This window comes from Carcharodon carcharias, chromosome 7, assembly GCF_017639515.1.
Source record: "Carcharodon carcharias isolate sCarCar2 chromosome 7, sCarCar2.pri, whole genome shotgun sequence".
Lineage (NCBI taxonomy): Eukaryota > Metazoa > Chordata > Chondrichthyes > Lamniformes > Lamnidae > Carcharodon > Carcharodon carcharias.
Window position 1 is genome coordinate 54359834 of NC_054473.1, and position 21539 is coordinate 54381372.

The window sequence follows — 21539 nt, forward strand, 5'->3', positions numbered from 1 at the left end:
ATAGAGACTGATGACTTTTAAAAAGAAATTCGAACTTCCAGTTAATAGCTGAAAGGATAACACAACAAGATATAATGTTTTAAGATTTTACTGTAACAAAAGACTAAAAGCACTATTGACTAAACAGTATCTTTGTAGGCAACTTGTACTTTAAACCACAAAACAGAACATTCACCTTTTTCTTTCAGCAGAACCAAAAATACACTTCACATGTATACTTTTCACTGTCCTTTAAATAGCCATTCAAATCTCCCAGAACCATTTCAAAGTGATTCTTAGCACCCTGAGGGTTTACTTCTGATATTTTTTTTTCTCAGCCTGGTAACTTGTAATCTCAGAACTGTCTTTCACAGTGGAGGAAGAATATTCTGCAGAAAAACCTCAATGCAAAGTAGGCATATCTTCCAGCCTTATTTTGACTTCTCATGAATTTGACCTTTTCACTCTGAATTTGCTTTCACTCACACTCCTGCATGGTGAGTCACAGTGTCTTACTCTCTCCCTCCCAATATTCTGGCAGACTAGCTTGTCTGTGAGTTTTCATGGATATCTTAGACCCTCACCCTCTCAAAGCCCATCTCCATGGCAAAATGAAACGCCTTGTATCCAGGTAGAAATGCTCATTAGCTATCCTTGAAACCCCAACTCTCTCTTAATTTGGATGTAAATGGATAGTTTAAAGCACTGCTGTTTACAATCCCACCTTCTCAACATTTTTGTGGGATTTCAGAGACTCACAGTCTATCCATTGTTAGCACATAGGCTGCTACCATTGTCTCCAAACGTAAACATATTGCACCTTCGTCCAGTAAAACAAATTGGGTCCCTTTAATAAATATAAAAACAAAAAAAGAAAAAAACTGTGGATGCTGGAAATCCAAAACAAAAACAGAATTACCTGGAAAAACTCAGCAGGTCTGGCAGCATCGGCGGAGAAGAAAAGAGTTGACGTTTCGAGTCCTCATGACCCTTCGACAGAACTTGAGTTCGAGTCCAAGAAAGAGTTGAAATGTTGAAATATAAGCTGGTTTAAGGTGTGTGTGTTTGTGTGTTTGTGTGTGTGTGTGTGTGTGTGTGTGTGTGTGTGGGGGGGTGGGGCCAGAGAGAGAGAGAGAGAGAAGTGGAGGGGGTTGGTGTGGTTGTAGGGACAAACAAGCAGTGATAGAAGCAGATCATCAAAAGATGTCAACAACAATAGAACAAAAGAACACATAGGTGTTAAAGTTGGTGATATTATCTAAACGAATGTGCTAATTAAGAATGGATGGTAGGGCACTCAAGGTATAGCTCTAGTGGGGGTGGGGAGAGCATAAAAGATTTTAAAATATTTAAAAATAATGGAAATAGGTGGGAAAAGAAAGATCTATATAATTTATTGGAAAAAAAAAGGAAGGGGGAAACAGAAGGGGGTGGGGATGGAGGAGGGAGCTCAAGACCTAAAGTTGTTGAATTCAATATTCAGTCCGGAAGGCTGTAAAGTGCCTAGTCGGATGATGAGGTGTTGTTCCTCCAGTTTGCGTTGGGCTTCACTGCTGAAGCCTTCCTTTTTTTCCCAATAAATTATATAGATTTTTCTTTTCCCACCTATTTCCATTATTTTTAAATATTTTAAAATCTTTTATGCTCTCCCCACCCCCACTAGAGCTATACCTTGAGTGCCCTACCATCCATTCTTAATTAGCACATTCGTTTAGATAATATCACCAACTTTAACACCTATGTGTTCTTTTGTTCTATTGTTGTTGACATCTTTTGATGATCTGCTTCTATCACTGCTTGTTTGTCCCTACAACCACACCAACCCCCTCCACTTCTCTCTCTCTCTCTCCGCGCCCCCCACCCCCACACACACCTTAAACCAGCTTATATTTCAATTCTTTCTTGGACTCGAACTCAAGTTCTGTCGAAGGGTCATGAGGACTCGAAACGTCAACTCTTTTCTTCTCCGCCGATGCTGCCAGACCTGCTGAGTTTTTCCAGGTAATTCTGTTTTTGGGTCCCTTTAATCTCTAACAATCAAACCAACCAGCCTTGCTGTTAGGCAAATGGCAGAACAGATCACATGAGCCCCTTCATTTTACCTTAAATGAAAGACACTGTCCCAAAACATAACAGTCTTACAAACCTCATAAAAGTAACAATAACCCAGGCACTACATTCAGAGCCCTTTCTGCTCTGGTCTGCAGGAGGATGTTACATTTCCCAGGACATTGTTTAAATAAGGTCAGAAAGCTCTCCCAGTGTCTTGACCATTGCAGACTCATTAAGCTCTTTGCTTTTGTGAGATGTTCCTTTACAAAAATGGACGCTGATGTGTTCAATTGTTATCTTGAAACTACAATCTTAAAATGCAGAGCAAGTTACTCACCTGTGTTCAAAGTCACTGGCTCAGGTACTGGCATCAGAAGAAAGTTTCTTAGATTAGTTTCTGAAGTAATATTTTGTTATGGTGCATATTTTTGTTATAAATGGAGGGGTTGTAGTAATCAGGAAAGGCTGAACAGACTGGGGCTCTTTTCTCTAGAAGAGAGAAGGTTGATGGGTGACCTAATGGAGGTTTTTTAAATTATGAAGGACTTTGATGGGATAGACATACAGAACATACCTCCGTTTGTGGGGGAGACCAAAGTGAGAGGTCAGAAATTAAGGATAGTCACCAATAAATCCAAAAGGGAATTTAGGAGAAACTTTTTTTTATATCCAAAGAATGTTTAAAATGTGGAAATTGTGATCACGAAGTAATTGAAATGCATAACATAGATACATTAAGGGCAAACTGTTTAAGTACATGTGGGAGAAAGGAATAGAAGGGTATTCTGATAGCATCATATGTGAGGGTGGCTGGAGGGGGAGGTGGGGGTGGACACATGTGGAACATAAATGTTGGCAAAGACTAGTGAGGTTGAAAAGCCTGTTTAACGTAAATTCTTTCCAATTTTATGTAAATGATTCCATGGGAACACCACCACCTGCAATTCCCCCCTAAACCACACACCATCCTGACTTGGAACAATATCATCGTTTCTTCACTGTCGCTGGGTCAAAACCCTGAAAATCACTCCCTAACAGCACTGTGGGCATACCTACACCACATGGACTGCAACGGTTCAAGAAGGCAGCTCACCATTGGCAACTAGGGATGAGCAATAAATGCTGACCCAGCCAGCGAAGCCCATATCCCATGAATGAATAAATAAAAAGTTATTTTTTTTCTATTTCTTCAAAAAGATATTTGTTAATCTTAACTGAAAAATAAAGCTCTTTTGAGGCATATCTATTTTCTCTTATGCACTACATTACTGTGGGGATCACTTGTCCAAGGCCCAGGATCTGTGTTTTTATGAATGCAGCATCTAAAAATGTAATGTGATGGGCCACTGCATGTACAGACTAAGGATAACAGATGGAAACGTGTTTGTACTCGAAAGAGTTATAGACTAAGGATAGTGTCACATCACATGACATTTTCTGTTATCCCAGCCATATAAACAGCAGATCCTGGACCCTGGACCAGTTGGTCAGCAATGTAGTGGAGAGGAACTTTCACAGACATTTCAGACCCCCAACCACCCCTTCCCCCATACACACACACAGACACAGCAACCGCTCTCATCCTTGCCATTCATGCAAAGTAATGTCTGTCTAGCCTGACCAACAGGGATCCTTCAATTAGCTAGGTACTAACTGTGATACATTGTCTTGTTCTCTCAGTTAACAGCTGATCGCTCCAAATGCATTCTCTATATATAGAGCAATGGAATCTCAGACTGGGGAATTCAACTTATTTATAATCACAGCTGCAGTTTCAATCTGATTCATACATATCACCATAAAAAGAATGGATTCTTCATTCAGATGCCTCTAAGAGGTTTGAAATGGCTGCGTCTTGGAGCGTATTAATTTGTTTAATGAGTTACGATGAATGAAATGCTAAGAAATTAACAAAACAGAATCAGGACTAGCTATGAATTCGAATAGACAATTAAAGTTTTGAAACGTCTAACTCTGCAGGGGTTGGTTTGGGTCTTCTCATTGCAAAAAGAGAACTAAAGTAATTAGGTTTTAATTATCTTGGAGCCTGAAATCCCAATTTTTACCACAAGTTATGTAGTTATGAATGTAAAGTCAAAATAAGAAAGCACGAATAACTCAGCTTTCATATTACACACTTGTCTTGGAGAAGAATGTAAAGTGGCAAAAGGATATATAGGCTATACCATGATATGAACACACCTTTCATAGCCAAACCACCTTAAGAGCAGTCAATAAAGTGATTAATACTACATGGCAGGAAAACTTATGGGCTCCCACAAACCATGTGATAAAGTGGGCATGGGAGAAGGGTGGTGAGTATGCACTGGATGCCAAACCAGAATTGAGAGCTGAACCTCTGGTTTGGCAACTGGCCAGGATTAAAGTGGAATTTGAACCCAGGGTTTACTGATGCAGAGCAGGAATACTACCACTCTGCCAACAGCACACTATAGAGTGAGAAAGAATATAACCTCTGCACTGTAGATCCCATTGTCTGAGGCATTGTTCAGTTCATCCACACAAACCAAGAATTTGTTTAAAGGTCATTGACCAGAAACATTGACACTATTTTGCTCTTCACAGATGCTCTCTGACCTGCTGAGAATTTTCAGTGTTTTCTGTTTTTATTTCAGATTTCCAGCATCTGCAGTATTTTATTTTTGCAATAAAAATGACCATCTGGGTAAAGAGGATAAGAGTTATCCTCTGGGTAAGATATTGGAGGTTCCTTCCTAGCAAGGAATCAAAGTATCAGGATAGGAGGGAAGGGAAACAGGATAAAGAGACAATGCAAAATGTTATGCTGTGTAATTTATTCTGTTTCACTGATCAGTAAGGACAATTTTCTCTAGTTATTGTTTATAACAAGAGTAAATGCAATGATGACCTTTCCAATATTTATTGAGGTCTCTTCCAGTTAATGAAGTAGGCATTCACAATTTAGAAATAATAAGCGCAGGAAATCAGTTCTGGTTATAATGTTGCCTTCAAATCCTGATCAGAAGAAGTGTTCCTTAATGAGCCTTTACCTGAAACCAAAGTGTTCTGAGGCAAGGGCACTACTTTTGACATTGCATGACATTTTCAGCCATACATTGTTATGCTTTTTTCCTCAGGGAGAACATCAGCTTGTTAAATTGTAAATTAGTGGCACGGTAATAGTTGGCACTATGTCATTTTGAAAGTTAGGTAGTCAATCATCACAGGGTTGAATTTTAGTAACATGGTACTAAAGATTACTGTCAATGTCAGATATGGGAATAAAATTTAATCCTTAAATTTAATTTATCAAACCCTTTTTGTAAATATTTCTGCTCATTGAGGAGACATTGGTGTAGAGAATGGGACATTTTCTGCCAATTCTGTCAACTTGTGTTGGTATCAAATATTCTAGAATCAGATATAACTGAAACTATCTGCAGGGTAATGTTCCCTGCATTCAGTGACAAGAAAGTCCCTTGATTCCAGCAGAGAAGAAGATCTCTCTTTTACCATTAAAACTATTTTGGCTTTCCAGCAGTTTATCTTATGAACTTGTAAACCAAAGTTCCCGATTATACTGCTAGCTTTGGTAGTTGTGTACAGTTGTGACAAGCACAAAGGAATGTAAAAAAATATATTCATAGACAGGGCATGCAAAAGGAACATGTCCAGGCATTGCACTTTTTATGAATTAAACAAAAGCATTGGAAACAAAGGTTACTGGTGCATTCTCCATGGCAATGCCTCGACCAGAGTAGACTTGCCAACCAATCAACATTCTTTTCTCCTGCAGTATAAATTATGGCTCCCTTTGAAATTTGACATTCTTGCATCTGTGTTGATGAGTGCGAGACAAAAAGCTTTGACAGCATGTCTCTTTTATCAGCAATAAAAACGAAATCTCTTGAGACTGTCCAGTCTAATTTCACATAGGACATATAACTAACAGAGTGAGAAATCATCAGCCAACCAGCTTGGGCTAAATTGGAACTATCCCGCAGGTGAAAAGCTACTACCTGACAAACAACAATGCAAATTCCCCTTTACCGTTGAAAGTTGAAATGTTGAAATTGTTTGTATTAAGAAGATAAAAAAAAATTAGGCAGATCCAAAATCTTTATTCTCTGCTACTCCCCTATATCATAATTTACAGCTCAGGAGAGCATACATGCTGGCATTTTCTACTTGTGCATCCATTACCCAATGTTTTCCCTCTCATGTATAGCATTTCAGATTAAATATAAGCCCAGCATGGCTTAGTGGAGTCATACTTGGGCAAGTCAGATTGTTGTGAATTCAAACCTCTTGCAGAGCCTTAAGCATTAAATTGGATGGACTGCTATATTTTTTTCAGGTTCCATCTTTTGGATGATGCATTAAACCAAGGTCCTCCTTACCCAGATGGTATTTTTTATCCACCATTCCCATAGGGCCAATTTTTGTACACATTATTCAAGTGATCGTTTTGATGCAAAAATATTCCACAATTGAAGTTGAGAAGGTGTCTTGGTGTTCCTCAGCCTGGACCACTAAAACAGGTTATCTGGTCATTTATCTAATTGGTTTACTGTGAGAACCTGAGAAAATTGGTTGTTATATTTACCTAGAAAACAACAATGAAGCTTCCAAAGCAATTCATTGTCTAAAAGATGCTTTGTGATGTCCCATGCTTTATAAGTGCAAGCTCAAACTTCATTTCGATGAGAAGGAAACTCAAAGGCTAACAGGTACACAGCAGAAATCCCTAGCCATTTTCAGCACATTGTATCCTCTATAACATCTACATTCTATTATGAGCTAATATAAGAGGCGTTTATTGGATGATTGGATAGGCAGTCCTTTCCCTTTCCACCTCAAAAGATATCTGCTCACCTATCTAGAATCTACTCAAGAAATAATGAAACATAGCCTGGCCACAATGTCAGATAGCCCCTGAGCCTTCCTCTTGTGGCCAGTGGATATATTAACGGCGGGATTTTCCGCACCCGCCCGCTGCCATGATCTTCCGGTAAGTCAATGAACTTCTGGCTGGGGTACCGTCTCGCCTATGGCGGGTCTGGCCCGTGATGGGGCAGGAAAACCCCAGCCTAAGTCTTTAAGGCTGCCCTGGACAAAATTAAATGAAGCATCCAAAATATTCACCAGTATTCAGGGCTTTAAACGGCATTAACAATATATCTGTTTCCGTCTCCGACTTCGACTTACCCCACATGGATTTCAACTGAAATTCCACCCCTCATGTTTCGAACCCACCCAGGATTACAGGTATCTCCGAGACATAAAACGTTTCTTGGACTGCTGTTCCCGTCACATTCTGAGATCCATATTCAGTGCCATGCGCTGCCATATGAACACACTCGACATCTCCCTCCAGCAGCACCGCCGTACCCTTTCTCAAAGCTGCGCGTGCCCCCAGTTTCATTTTATTCTTCGTCTCATCTGACACCTCAACAAGAAACTTTTTCTCGTTCTCTCAAGTGTTAAGGAACGCAAGCTCCAACAACTCATCGACACCAACACCCATCTAGGACCCTCCACCCCTGCATGTCCCTCTGTCCCCACCCCATCTTCCAATCCCAGCCCCAGCCGTGTATTCACTATACCCCCTGACTTTCCCCTCTCCGATACTGAACGTTCAGTACTCAGCAAATGACTTAGTTTCATACCCTTACGCCCTCACCTCAATGAATTCCGGGCTCGGCACGATGCTGAACTCTTCTTCCGCTGTCTTCGTCTCCGGGCTCACTTCTTTGGGCAGGAGTCCTCTCCCCATTCAACAGATCCTTTCACCCACCTCCAATATTCTCCCTCCACCTGGACCCCTCCCTCTGGATTCTTACCTTCTCTTGATCTTTTCATTGAGAACTGTCGGCGCGACATTAGTCGTCTCAATTTCTCTGCTCCTCTCACCCATTCTAATCTCTCTCTCTCTGAACTTACTGCACTCCGTTCTCTCAGGTCCAACCCCGACATTGTCATCAAACCTGCTGACAAGGTGGTGCTGTTGTTGTCTGGCGCACTGACCTCTACCTCGCGGAGGCTGATCGTCAACTTGCAGACAGTTCCTCCTACCTCTCCCTGGACCATGACCCCACCACTGAACATCAAGCCATTGTTTCCAGGACTGTCACTGACCTCAGCTCCTCTGGGGATCTTCCTCCCACAGCTTCCAACCTGACAGTCGTCCAACCTCGGACGGCCCGCTTCTACCTCCTACCCAAAATCGACAAACAGAACTGTCCCGGTAGACCAATCATGTCAGCTTGCTCCTGCCCCACGGAACTCATTTCTCGTTAACTTGACTCCCTTCTCTCTCCCCTTGTCCAGTCGGAACTACGTCTGTGATTCCTCTGACACCTTACGTCACATCAACAATTTCCAGTTCCCTGGCCCCAACCGCTTCCTCTTCACCATGGACGTCCAATCCCTCTACACCTCCATCACCCACCAGGATGGTCTGAGGGCCCTTAGCTTCTTCCTCGAACAGAGGCCCGAACAATTCCCATCCACCACTACTCTCCTCCGTCTGGCTGAACTTGTTCTCACACTGAACAATTTCTCCTTCAACTCCTCTCATTTCCTCCAAATAAAAGTGTGGCTATGGTACCCGCATGGGTCCCAGCTATGCCTGTCTCTTTATGGGGTATGTGGAACATTCCTTGTTCCAGTCCTACTCCAGCCCCCTCCCACAACTCGTTCTCCGGTACATCGATGATTACTTTGGTGCTGCTTCATGCTCTCGTCAGGACTTGGAAAAATTTATTAATTTTGCTTCCAATCTCCACCCCTCCATCATTTTCACGTGGTCCATCTCTGACACTTCCCTTCCCTTCCTTGACCTTTCTGTCTCAATTTCTGGTGATAGACTGTCCACCAATATCCATTACAAGCCTACTGACTCCCACAGCTACCTCGACTACAGCTCCTCACACCCCGCTTCCTGTAAGGACTCCATCCCATTTTCTCAGTTCCTTCACCTCCGTCGCATCTGTTCCGATGATGCTACCTTCAAGAACAGTTCCTCTGACATGTCCTCCTTCTTCCTCAACCGAGGTTTTCCACCCACGGTCGTTGACAGGGCCCTCAACCGTGTCCAGCCCATCTCCCGCGCATCCACCCTCACGCCTTCTCCTCCCTCCCAGAAACATGATAGGGTCCCCCTTGTCCTCGCTTATCACCCCACCAGCCTCCGCATTCAAAAGATCATCCTCCACCATTTCCGCCAACTCCAGCATGATGCCACCACCAAACACGTCTTCCCTTCACCCCCCTGTCGGCATTCCGTAGGGTTCATTCCCTCCGGGACATCCTGGTCCACTCCTCCATCAGCCCCTACTCCTCAACCCCCTCCTATGGCACCACCCCATGCCCACGCAAAAGATGTAACACCTGCCCCTTCACTTCCTCTCTCCTCACTGTCCAAGGGCCCAAACACTCCTTTCAAGTGAAACAGCATTTCACTTGCATTTCCCCCAACTTAGTCTACTGTATTCGTTGCTCTCAATGTGGTCTCCTCTACATTGGAGAGACCAAACGTAAACTGGGCGACCGCTTTGCAGAACACCTGCGCTCTGTCCGCAAGAGTGACCCAAACCTCCCTGTCGCTTGACATTTTAACACTCCACCCTGCTCTCTTGCCCACATCTGTCCTTGGCTTGCTTCACTGTTCCAGTGAAGCCCAACGCAAACTGGAGGAACAACACCTCATCTTCTGACTAGGCACTTTACAGCCTTCCGGACTGAATATTGAATTCAACAACTTTAGGTCCTGAACTCCCTCCTCCATCCCCACCCCTTTTCTGTTTCTTCCCCCTTCCTTTTGTTTTTTCCAATAAATTATATAGATTTTTCTTTTCCCACCTATTTCCATTATTTTTAAATATTTTAAAATCTTTTATGCTCCCCCCACCTTCACTAGAGCTATACCTTACGTGCTCTACCATCCATTCTTAATTAGCACATTTGTTTAGATAATATCACCAACTTCAACATCTATGTGTTCTTTTGTTCTGTTGTCTGTGACATCTTTTGATGATCTGCTTCTATTACTGCTTGCTTGTCCCTACAACCACACCCCCCTCCACTTCTCTCCCCCCACCCAACAGCCACCCCCACCTCCCCCCCCCCACCACCACACACACACCTTAAACCAGCTTATATTTCACCCCTTCCTTGGATTCACCTAGTTCTGTTGAAGGGTCATGAGGACTCGAATCGTCAACTCTTTTCTTTCCGCCAATGCTGCCAGACCTGCTGAGTTTTTCCAGGTAATTCTGTTTTTGTTTTGGATTTCCAACATCTGCAGTTTTTTGTTTTTAACAATATATTTGTCAGATGAAACTGTGGATTTCAAATATATGACACATGATTCAATGAAAATCATGAAGCGATCATTATATGTTTGAAGCAGAAGTTCCTGTTCCTTAGTCTTGATTTTACAATTTGTGTGTGATGAATAGGGAATATGTCAAAAGTTAAAGATTCACTGAGGAAGAGCTTCAAAACTGTATCTATTATCTACAGACAGCTGGTTGAGAAGACAGCACATTAAACATACATTTTTCCTCTGGGTTATGGTCTATTCTTGAATGCCATCTATAAGATACATTGCTATTATGGCACTGCTTATAATGTAGGAAGTGCAAGTGGGAGTTCTATACAAACAATAAAAACTTGCATTCATATAGCACCTTTCACAGTCACTGGACATTCCAAAGTGCTTTGCGACTAATTAAGTACTTTTGAAGGTTAGTTACTGTTGTAATGGAGGAAACACAACAGTTAATTTGTGCACAGCAAACTCCCACATACAGCAATGTGATAATGGCCAGATATCCTGGTTTTTCGAAGATATTGAATTACCGTTTTGCTATTTGTTCTCAGTAATAGCTTCCTATGAGGTAAAATAAGTCTGTCACATACAATCTCATACTCACCCAATTTCACCGAGCTTTTCTTTTGGAACTAGTGATGAGATTAAGAATGTTTCATACAGCCACTTTTAAATAATCTGATTAAGAATCTACTGATCACATTTATCTCCTTCAAGCAATTTAACAGCAAGTGCACAGAAAGGTATGGTCATATACAGCAGCAACAAATAAGAAACCATTCATCCAACTTCTTCAGTCACAATAGAAACACAAGTACTAATGTCACATGCGTTAATGAATTTTGAAAATCGATAGAATAACACTGCTGTCAAGCTGCCATTAGAGAAGTGATGCCATTTTGCAGTTTATACGTTCTGAAAAAGCATTTGAATTTCTCGTTTCCACTCTTAAGGTATGATTGGAAAGGACCAGTATATGCACATTCTCCATGTTGCAGGTTGTAAATCCAGCTTTGCTTCATACGTGAAGATCAAACCACAGAGCTTAGCTTAAATGTTGCAGAGAACTATCTGAACTCCACAGAGTAGCTTTCTAGGATGTTTGAGTGGCACTTCATATGTATTAAAACCTTAAATCTCTACACCACATAATTCCTCTCTACAGCCTCACTGAGCTGCTGACCCACTCTCACTTAGTCGGTCTCTGCACCCAGAACCATTTTACTCCCTAATCTGACAGAATCCTTCATGTCCCTCAACAGCCTCACCACACTCTTGATTTGGGGAATAGCTCGTCTGACCTCCAGGGAATTTAAACATTTTAAAATGGAGAAAAGGACACTTCTGCTGCATATCAATAAAGCAAATGCATTCAGCTTTAATTTACATATATGCAAACCTTTAATAAACATCTGATTAGACTGCATCTGTGTTTGAAAGATTTCCACCCTGAAATGGCTCACTACTTATCAATGGTCTGCAGCAAGCCTTTTCCAAATCACAGTTAACCTCCCAAACAAGAAACAGGATGTTTGTGTAACTCCAACAAATCTTAAACGGAATTGTAAAAATACAGAAATAGCAATGCTCTGCCTCATGGCAACAGTGTTACTTTTTAAACAATTTCAAATGTCATGAAATATTATGTCAAAAGGATATAAATTTGCTTCTGTTCGAGGGAATACAATGGGTAGTTATTAAGTGGCACTGTGCTTGACATGCTAACATTAACTCAAACATTAGAAACACTGCATGAAGTCAGTTGCTGTGGAAACAAAAGGCGGTAACACCTTTGAGAGATCAGCAAAAACATGCCAACAACTCAGAGCTTTGATAACCACCTAGGATTAGCATCTTTAGCCATATTAGCACTCGAATACAAGAGGTTCTATTGTTCCCATATGAGGCAATGCTTTTCTTACATGTTAATTCTTCCCTTAGGGAGCAACTGTAAATTTAGGTTCACATCCAATGAAAGACAGCTGCTGTCACAGCAGTCAAAAACAGCAATTGCTCCTTTGGAATGTAAAGTCTGCATTTTATTGATAGCTTCTAACAAATTGCAGTTCAGTTTATACCCATTATTGCTAATTTATGAATAAAAGTTAAATAGTGCTGCCATTTTCTGCAGGTACAACAACAACCACCTTTATTTATATAGCTCCTTTACTCTTATTAAACATCCCAAGATAATTCACAGGAGTATTATCCAATGAAAGTTTTGACATCTGAACCACATAAGGAGCTATTAAGGCAGATGTGACAAAAAGCTTGATAAAAGAGGTAGGTTTGAAGGAGCGTCTTAAAGAAGGAAGGAAAAGTAGAGAACCAGAGAGTGTGTGGAAGGAATTCCAGAGCTTAGGATCTTGACAGCTGAAGGCATGTTGCCAATGGTGGAGTGATTAAAATCACTCCCAGTCCAAGGGCCAGAATTGCAAATGTGTAGATATCGCAGAGGGTTGTCGGACTGAAGACAATCTCAAAAATAGGTAGGCGTGAGGCCATGGAGGGGTTTGAAAGCAAGGGTGAGAATTTTAAAATTGAGGTATTGTTAAATGAGAGTCATTGTATGTTAGCGAGCACAGGAGTGATGGGTGAAGGGGATTTGGTGCAAATTAGGGCAACAAGCAGGAGAGTTTTCGATGACCTTAGACAACACCTTCCAAACCATGACCACTACCAGCTAGAAGGACAAGGGCAGCAGATACATGGGAACGCCACCACCTGGAAGTTCCCCTCCAAGCCACTCACCATCCTGACTTGGAAATATATGGCCATTCCTTCACTGACACTGGGTCAAAATCCTGGAACTGCCTCCCTAACAGCAATGTGGATATACATACACCACATGGACTGCAGGAGTTCAAGGAAGCAAACATGAGGGTATCACCTGCATTGAGCAAACACAGACAGGTTGCAATATTTGCTGTAAGTAGCTATGGTTCTAATGTTGTTTAATGACATTTCTGACAGGCATAACTTAATTTCTCGATGATAGAACATAAAGATACTATGGACAGCAAAATATTAAGGGTATATGATGCATTATAGAATGTAAATCATGATGCAATATACAAATCTCACATCTACCAGTTAGTGAGCTCAATGCCATCCATTTATTTTATAGTAAAGCATCTTTATATATCGGAGCAAACCAAGGGCAATTAAGGATGGACAATAAATGCTGGCCTAGTCAGCAAAGCCCACATCCCTTGAATGAATAAAAAAAGTTCCAAATTTCAAAGGGAGCAACTTTTTATACTACATGAGGAAAGAGAGCTGATTGGTTGGCAATGCAACTTTGGTCAAGCACTGTCATGGGGAATGCAAGCACTATTGTCCCCCATGCTTTTGATTAATTCAAAAAAGGCGCAATGCCTGGACATGTTCCTTTTGCCTGCAGAAGACAGGTCCCTGCCTATGAATATACTTAGCTTCTAGAACCATAAGTGAACCACATTGCGAGCTTGACTGATAATCTCAAATTGGTTATTATCCTTGGAGTGCTACGAATTACACTAATGTACCCTTGTTACACAACTGATAGTGCTAGATTACCCATGGTCTTATCTCTTTGTGGCGTAATGTGAAATTTTGTTTAATATTGCCGTGGGTACTTGTTAAAGGTGCAATATAATGTTATGGCTGTTGTTGTAGCTTACATTAATCTGAGTATATTATGTCGTCACCGGAAAATTATTAATGCAAACAAATTTGCCTTGTTAAATAAAAATATATTCCATTAACAAAATCTTGACTGACTCTCTGCAACACATGAAGGAGCTGCTTTGGTAATAAGCCATTGTCTTTGATCCCACCACAAATTCCATTTTCTAACTGCCCACTATGTCCCTCATCCTGGCAACTGTCTGAGGCCAACCCAGACTTCTTGTAATCTTGGTGTCATAATTGGCCCCGAGACGAACTTCTGCTCACATGTCTACGCTGTCATTAAGACCACTTATTTCCTGTTCTATAACATGACCTAACTCTGCTCCACCCTCAGCTCAACTGCTGCTGAAACCCCCATCCATGCCTTTGTTACCTGTAACCTTGATTATTCCAATGCACTCCAGGCTGACCTCCCACTTTACATCCTCCTTACTTATTATAAAACAAATGAGTGACATTGAGCTCACTAACTGGTAGACATGAGATCTGTATATTGCATCATGATTTTATTTTCCATAATGCATCATATATCCTCAATTGTTGTTGTTCATAGTTTCTTTGTGTTCTATCAGTGAGAAATTAAGTTATGCCTATCAGAAATGTCATTTAACCATAACTATTTTCAGCAAATATTGAAACTTCTGTGTTTGCTCAATGCAGGCGATGCTCTCATCTTGCCTTCTTGAACCTCTGCAGTCCATATGGTGTAGGAACACCCACAGCACTGTTAGGGAAGGAGTCCAAGGATTTTAACCCTGTGAAGGAATGGCAAAATATTTCCAAGTCAGGATGGTGAGTGGCTTGGAGGGCAACTTCCAGATGGTGGTGTTCCCATGAATCTGCTGTCCTTGTCCTCCTAGATGGTAGTGGTCATGGGTTTGGAAGGTACTGTCGAAGGAGTCTTGGTGAGTTTCTGCTGTGCATCTTGTAGGCGGTACACACTGCTGCTGCTGTGCATCAGTGGTGGAGGGAGTGAAAGCTTGTGGATGGGGTGCCAATCAAGCGGGCTGCTTTGTCCTGGATGATATCAAGCTCGAATGTTGTTGGAGCTGCAGTCATCCAGGCAAGGGGAGAGTATTCAATCACACTCCTGACATGTGTCTTTTAGATGGTGGACAGGTTTTGGGAAATCAGGAGGTGAGTTACTCACCACAGGATTCCTAGCCTCTGACCAGCTCTTGTAGCCACAGTATTTATATGGCTAGTCCAGTTCAGTTTCTGGTTAATGGTAACCCCCAGAATGTTGATAGTGGGGGATTCAGCAATGATAAAGCCATTGAATGTCAAGGGGCAATAGTTAGATTCTCTCTTGTTGGAGTTGGTCATTGCCTGGCACTTGTGTGGCACGAATGTTACTTGCCACTTGTTAGCCCAAGTGTCTATCCTGATGAATACAAGATTGAAAGCTTAAAAAGCATGTCTCTTTTCTCAGCAAATCTAAAGGATTTTTTTCTGCTCTAAATAATGCAGATTCATTCCAATCAGAATTTAAAAAAAATAACACACACCTTGAAAATTTAGTTTAATTCCTCAAATTATTCTTGTTGGAGAAAGACTCTTTTTATATCTTCCAAAAAATGAAATTGGCTTGACCTATAATAATTTAATGTAGGTCAGATTATTGCTTAGCAGGTTCTGTAATCCATATTCTCCTGTAGCTTAGTTTTTAGATGAACAACAGATTGCTACTCTATCTTCTCTAGGGACCCATAGCACATTTTTTGCTTGGCATGGTTTGCTCAGATATATAAAGATGCTTTACTAAAAAATACATGAGTGACATTGAGCTCACTAACTGGTAAACGTGAGATTTGTATATTGCATCATGATTTATTTTCCATCAAGCATCTTATACCGTCAATATTTTGTTGTCCATAGATTCTTTATGTTCTATCAGTGAGAAATTAAGTTCTGCCTGTCAGAAATGTCATTAAACAACATAATAACCTTTACTTTCAGCAAATGTGGCAACCTGTCTGTGTTTGCACAATGTAGGCAATGCCCTTATCTTTGTGTATATTCAGACCGCAGGATACTCCTGTTACTACTTCCTGCCAAATCCTTCCTTGCAAAACACCAGGAACCTGATTAATATATTGTTGGAACCAGCATACAAGAAAATTCAAATACATCTTCCACCACTGATAAACACCATCACCAATATCCCTCAACCAAAAAGAATCCAATTTTACTGCTGGGAGGAGGTCAGCAGGAGCAGCCAGCAATCCCACACAAGAGTTTGAGTCTGATGGTTTTTTTTATTCACTCACGGGATGTGGGCTTCGCTGGCTGGGCCAGCATTTATTGCCCACCCCTAGTTGCCCTTGAGAAGGTGTTGGTGAGCTGCCTTCTTGAACCGCTGCAGTCCACGTGGGGTAGGTACACCCAAAGCGCTGTTGAGAAGGGAGTTCCAGGATTTTGACCCAGGGACAGTGGCAATATATTTCCAAGTCAGGATAATGAGTGGCTTGGAGGGGAACTTCCAGGTGGTGGTGTTCCCATGTATCTGCTGGCCTTGTCCTCCTAGATGGTACTGGTCGTGGGTTTGGAAGGTGCTGTTGAAGGAGTCTTGGTGAGTTTCTGCAGTGCATCTTGTAGGTGGTACACACTGCTGCTGCTGTGCATCAGTGGTGGAGGGAGTGAATGTTTGTGGATGGGGTGCCATTCAGGCGGGCTGCTTTGTTCTGGATGGTATCAAACTCGAATGTTGTTGGAGCTGCAGTCATCCAGGCAAGGGGAGAGTATTCCATCACACTCCTGACGTGTGTTTTGTAGATGGTGGACAGGTTTTGGGAAATCAGGAGGTGAGTTACATACCACAGGATTCCTACCCTCTGACCAGCTCTTGTAGCCACAGTATTTATATGGCTAGTCCAGTTCAGTGATAAGAGAAAAAACTGTGGATGCTGGAAATCCAAAACAAAAACAGTTTTTGTTTTAGCTTTTGTTTTAGTTCAGTTCAGTTTCTGGTTAATGGTAACCCCCCAGAATGTTGATAGTGGGGGATTCAGCAATGATAATACCATTGAATGTCAAGGGGCAATAGTTAGATTCTCTCTTGTTGGAGGTGGTCATTACCTGGCACTTGTGTGGCACAAATGTTACTTGCCACTTGTCAGCCCAAGTGTCTATCCTGATGAATACAAGATTGAAATCTTAAAAAGCATGTCTCTTTTCTCAGCAAATCTAAAGGATTATTTTTTCTGATCTAAATAATGCAGATTCATTCCAATCAGAATTTTTAAAAAATTAACACACACCTTGAAAATTTAGCTTAATTCCTCAAATTATCCTTGTTGGAGAAAGACTCTTTTTATATCTTCCAAAAAATGAAATTGGTTTGACCTATAATAATTTAATGTAGGCCAGATTATTGCTTAGCAGGTTCTGTAATCCATATTCTCCTGTAGCTTAGTTTTTAGATGAACAACAGATTGCTACTCTATCTTCTCTAGGGACCCATAGCACATTTTTTGCTTGGCATGGTTTGCTCAGATATATAAAGATGCTTTACTAAAAAATACATGAGTGACATTGAGCTCACTAACTGGTAGACGTGAGATTTGTATATTGCATCATGATTTATTTTCCATCAAGCATCTTATACCATCGATATTTTGTTGTCCATAGATTCTTTATGTTCTATCAGTGAGAAATTAAGTTCTGCCTGTCAGAAATGTCATTAAACAACATAATAACCTTAACTACTTTCAGCAAATGTGGCAACCTGTCTGTGTTTGCACAATGTAGGCAATGCCCTCATCTTTGTGTATATTCAGACTGCAGGATACTCCTGTTACTTCCTGCCAAATCCTTCTTTGCAAAACACCAGGAACCTGATTAATATATTAACAAAAACCTGCTGAGTTTTTCCAGGTAATTCTGTTTTTGTTTCTGATTAATATATTGTTGGAACCAGCATACAAGAAAATTCAAATACGTCTTCCACCGCTGATAAACACCATCGCCAATATCCCTCAACCAAAATGAACCCAATTTTACTGCTGGGAGGAGGTCAGCAGGAGCAGCCAGCAATCCCACACAAGAGTTTTAGTCAGATGCTTTTTTTTTATTCACTCATGGGATGTGGGCTTCGCTGGCTGGGCCAGCATTTATTGCCCACCCCTAGTTGCCCTTGAGAAGGTGGTGGTGAGCTGCCTTCTTGAACCACTGCAGTCCATGTGGGGTAGGTACTCCCGCAGTGCTGTTGAGAAGGGAGTTCCAGGATTTTGACCCAGCGACAGTGGCAATATATTTCCAAGTCAGGATGATGAGTGACTTGGAGGGAAACTTCCAGATGGTGGTGTTCCCATGTATCTGCTGGCCTTGTCCTCCTAGATGGTAGTGGTCGTGGGTTTGGAAGGTGCTGTCAAAGGAGCCTTGGTGAATTCCCGCTGTGCATCTTGTAGATGGTACACACTGCTGCTAGTGTGTGTCGGCGGTGGAGGGAGTGACTGTTTGTGGAAGTGGTGCCAATCAAACGGGCTGCTTTGTCCTGGACGGTGTCCAGCTTCTTGAGTTTTGTGGGAGCTGCACTCATCCAGGCAACTGAGGAGTATTCCATCACACTCCTGACTTGTGCCTTATAGATGGTGGACAGGCTTTGGGGAGTTAGGTGGTGAGCTATTCATTGCATGATTCCTAGCCTCTTCCTGACATGCTCTTGTTGCTAAAGTATTTATATGGCTAGTCCAGTTCAGTTTCTGGTCAATGGTAATCCTCAGGATGTTGATCATGGGGGATTCAGTGATAGTAATGCCATTTAACATAAAGGGGCAATGTTTTGATTCTCTCTTGTTGGAGATGGTCATTGCTTGACAATTGTGTGGCAGGGCAGGAATGTTACTTGCCACTTGTCAGCCCATCCTGGATATTGTCCAGGTCTTGTTGCATTTGGACATAGACTGCTTCAGTATCTGAGGAGTCACGAATGGTGCTGAATATTGTGTAATCATCAGCGAACATCCCCACTTCTGACCTTATGATGGAAGGAAGATCATTGATGAAGCAGTTGAAGATGGTTGGTCCGAGGATACTATGCTGAAGAACTCCTGCAGTGATGTCTTGGAGATGAGATGATTGACCTCCAACAATCACAACCATCTTCCTTTGTGCTTCCAATCAGCAGAGAGTTTTCCCCCTGGTTCCCATTGACTCCAGTTTTGCTAGGGGTCCTTGATGCCACACTCTGTCAAATGCTGACTTGATGTCAAAGGCAGTCACCCTCATCTCACCTCTGGAGTTCAGCTCTTTCATCCATGTTTGAACCAAGGCTGTAATGATGTCAGGAGCTGAGTGGCCCTGGCAGAAATCAAACTGGGAGTCAGTGAGCAGGTTATTGCTACTTGATAGCACTGTTGATGACCCCTTCCATTACTTTACTGATGATGGAGAGTTGGCTGGGTTGGATTTGTCCTGCTTTTTGTGTACGGACATACCTAGGCAATTTTCCACATAGCAGGGTAGATGCCAGTACTGTGGCTGTACTGGAACAGCTTGGCTAGGGTCGTGGCAAATTCTGGAGCACAAGCCTTCAAAACTATTGCCGGAATATTGTCAGGATCCATAGCCTTTGCACTATCCAGTGCCTTCAACCATTTCTTGATATCATGTGGAGTGAATTGAATTGGCTGATGACTGGCATCTTTGATGTTGGGGACCTCCAGAGGAGGCAGAGATGGATCATCCATTCGGCATTTCTGGCTGAAGATTGTTGCAAATGCTTCAGCCTTATCTTTTGCACTGATGTGCTGGGCTCCTCCATCATTGAGGATGGGGATATTTGTGGAGCTTCCTCCTCCAGTGAGTTGTTTAATTGTCCATCACAATTCACGACTGGATGTGGCAGGACTGCAGAGCTTAGATCTGATCTGGTGGTTGTGGGATCGCTTAGTCCTGTCTATCACTTGCTGCTTATGCTGTTTGGCAGGCAAGTAGTCCTGTGTTATAGCTTCACCAGGTGGACACCTTGTTTTTAGGTATGCCTGGTACTGCTCCTGGCATGCCCACCTGCACTCTTCATTGAACCAGGGTTGATCCCCTGGCTTAATGTAATGGTAGAGTGGGTGGTATTCTAGTCCATGGGGTTACGGATTCTGTTCGAGTATAATTCTGCTGCTGATGATCCACAGTGCCTCGTGGATGCTCAGTCTTCAGTTGCTAGGTCTGTTTGAAATCTATCCCATTTAGCACCGAATGCCACACATCACGATGGAAGGTATCCTCAATGTGAAGACAGGACTCCAGCTCCACAACGTTACGTGTGCGGTGATCACTCATCAGATTTCAGCTGCCACTGGGTCAATTACTTGGCTGGTGATGGATGAAATAGAATAGGTAACTCCCATGCCTGGATCAAGCGAAGGCTACCAGCAAGGTGGAGGCTCATGGCTGAGGGAGGATGGGGTGGGCTACAGTGGGGAGTGGTGGCAGCGTGGGAGTCCAAGGTAGGAGAGTCTCAGATTTTCCTTGTGAAGTCTGGAGGAATAATCCCATTCCTCCAGGTCCCACTGAGGAAAGTTTTTTGAACTTGCCTCTCATGGTTTTCTCTTGTTTCCTGACAACTTTACCTGGCATAGTTGGGAAGGAAGCTCAACTACTATCCAAATCAGTAGCATAACACTACAGATCAGCAAGAATGCAATGGGCATTGGAGCTGCTTCATTGTAACTGCTTCCCCACCTCTTTCCTGCCAATCCAGGAGAATTAAAACTGCCCAGTTTGATTTCTTAAATAAAAACAGAAAAACTCAGCAGGTCTGGCAGCATCTGTGGAGAAAGAAACAGGGTTCGTGTTTCAAGTCCATATGACTCTTCTTCAGATCTTCCTTGACTGGCAGAGGTCTGTTTTGACCATAGCAGTTCAGGGAGGCCTTTCACACTGGCAGAATAGCAGACATCTAAAAATCCATTAAAAATTTACCAATACGTTGCATTAATAGAATCAATGTCTGATTTTTTAAAATTAAACATCTGACAGGAAGGACCTTAGAACCAAGTGAAACATTTAATAGTCTCTTGCACGACCTTGTTCTTTATGTGTCTAAGGTTTATCATCTGTTTTCGGGACATTTATGTCCATAGATTCTAAAACATTGTGTATTGATTTGTGTCCCATTGGGATATTTTGATTCCAACAATGGACACAGGGAGTATCGATCATATGCCACTGCTGGAACTCTTATAGTAAATGGAAAGTAGTTTTATATGGCCATCTGTTGGTTCTTGAAAATCCCTACGATTTCAATCGTTATAAAAATCATCTCAGATTTTGCAGGTTTCTTTTACTGATCTTTTGTCTGTAATTTTCCTGTGGTCATTTGATTTATTCCACCTTTTGTCAATTCAAAACCACACAATGGGTAGTCGAAGGCTGAGAAGGGTTAACATAAAGGCTTCAGGGTAAGATGTTCATAATTTTTCCGATGAAAGCCCATTAAAAACCTTCGGAATTTTGATGGCTAGTTTCAAAAATCAAAGAAAGGTGTATAGATTAAATAAATTTCCACACATTCAGCTCA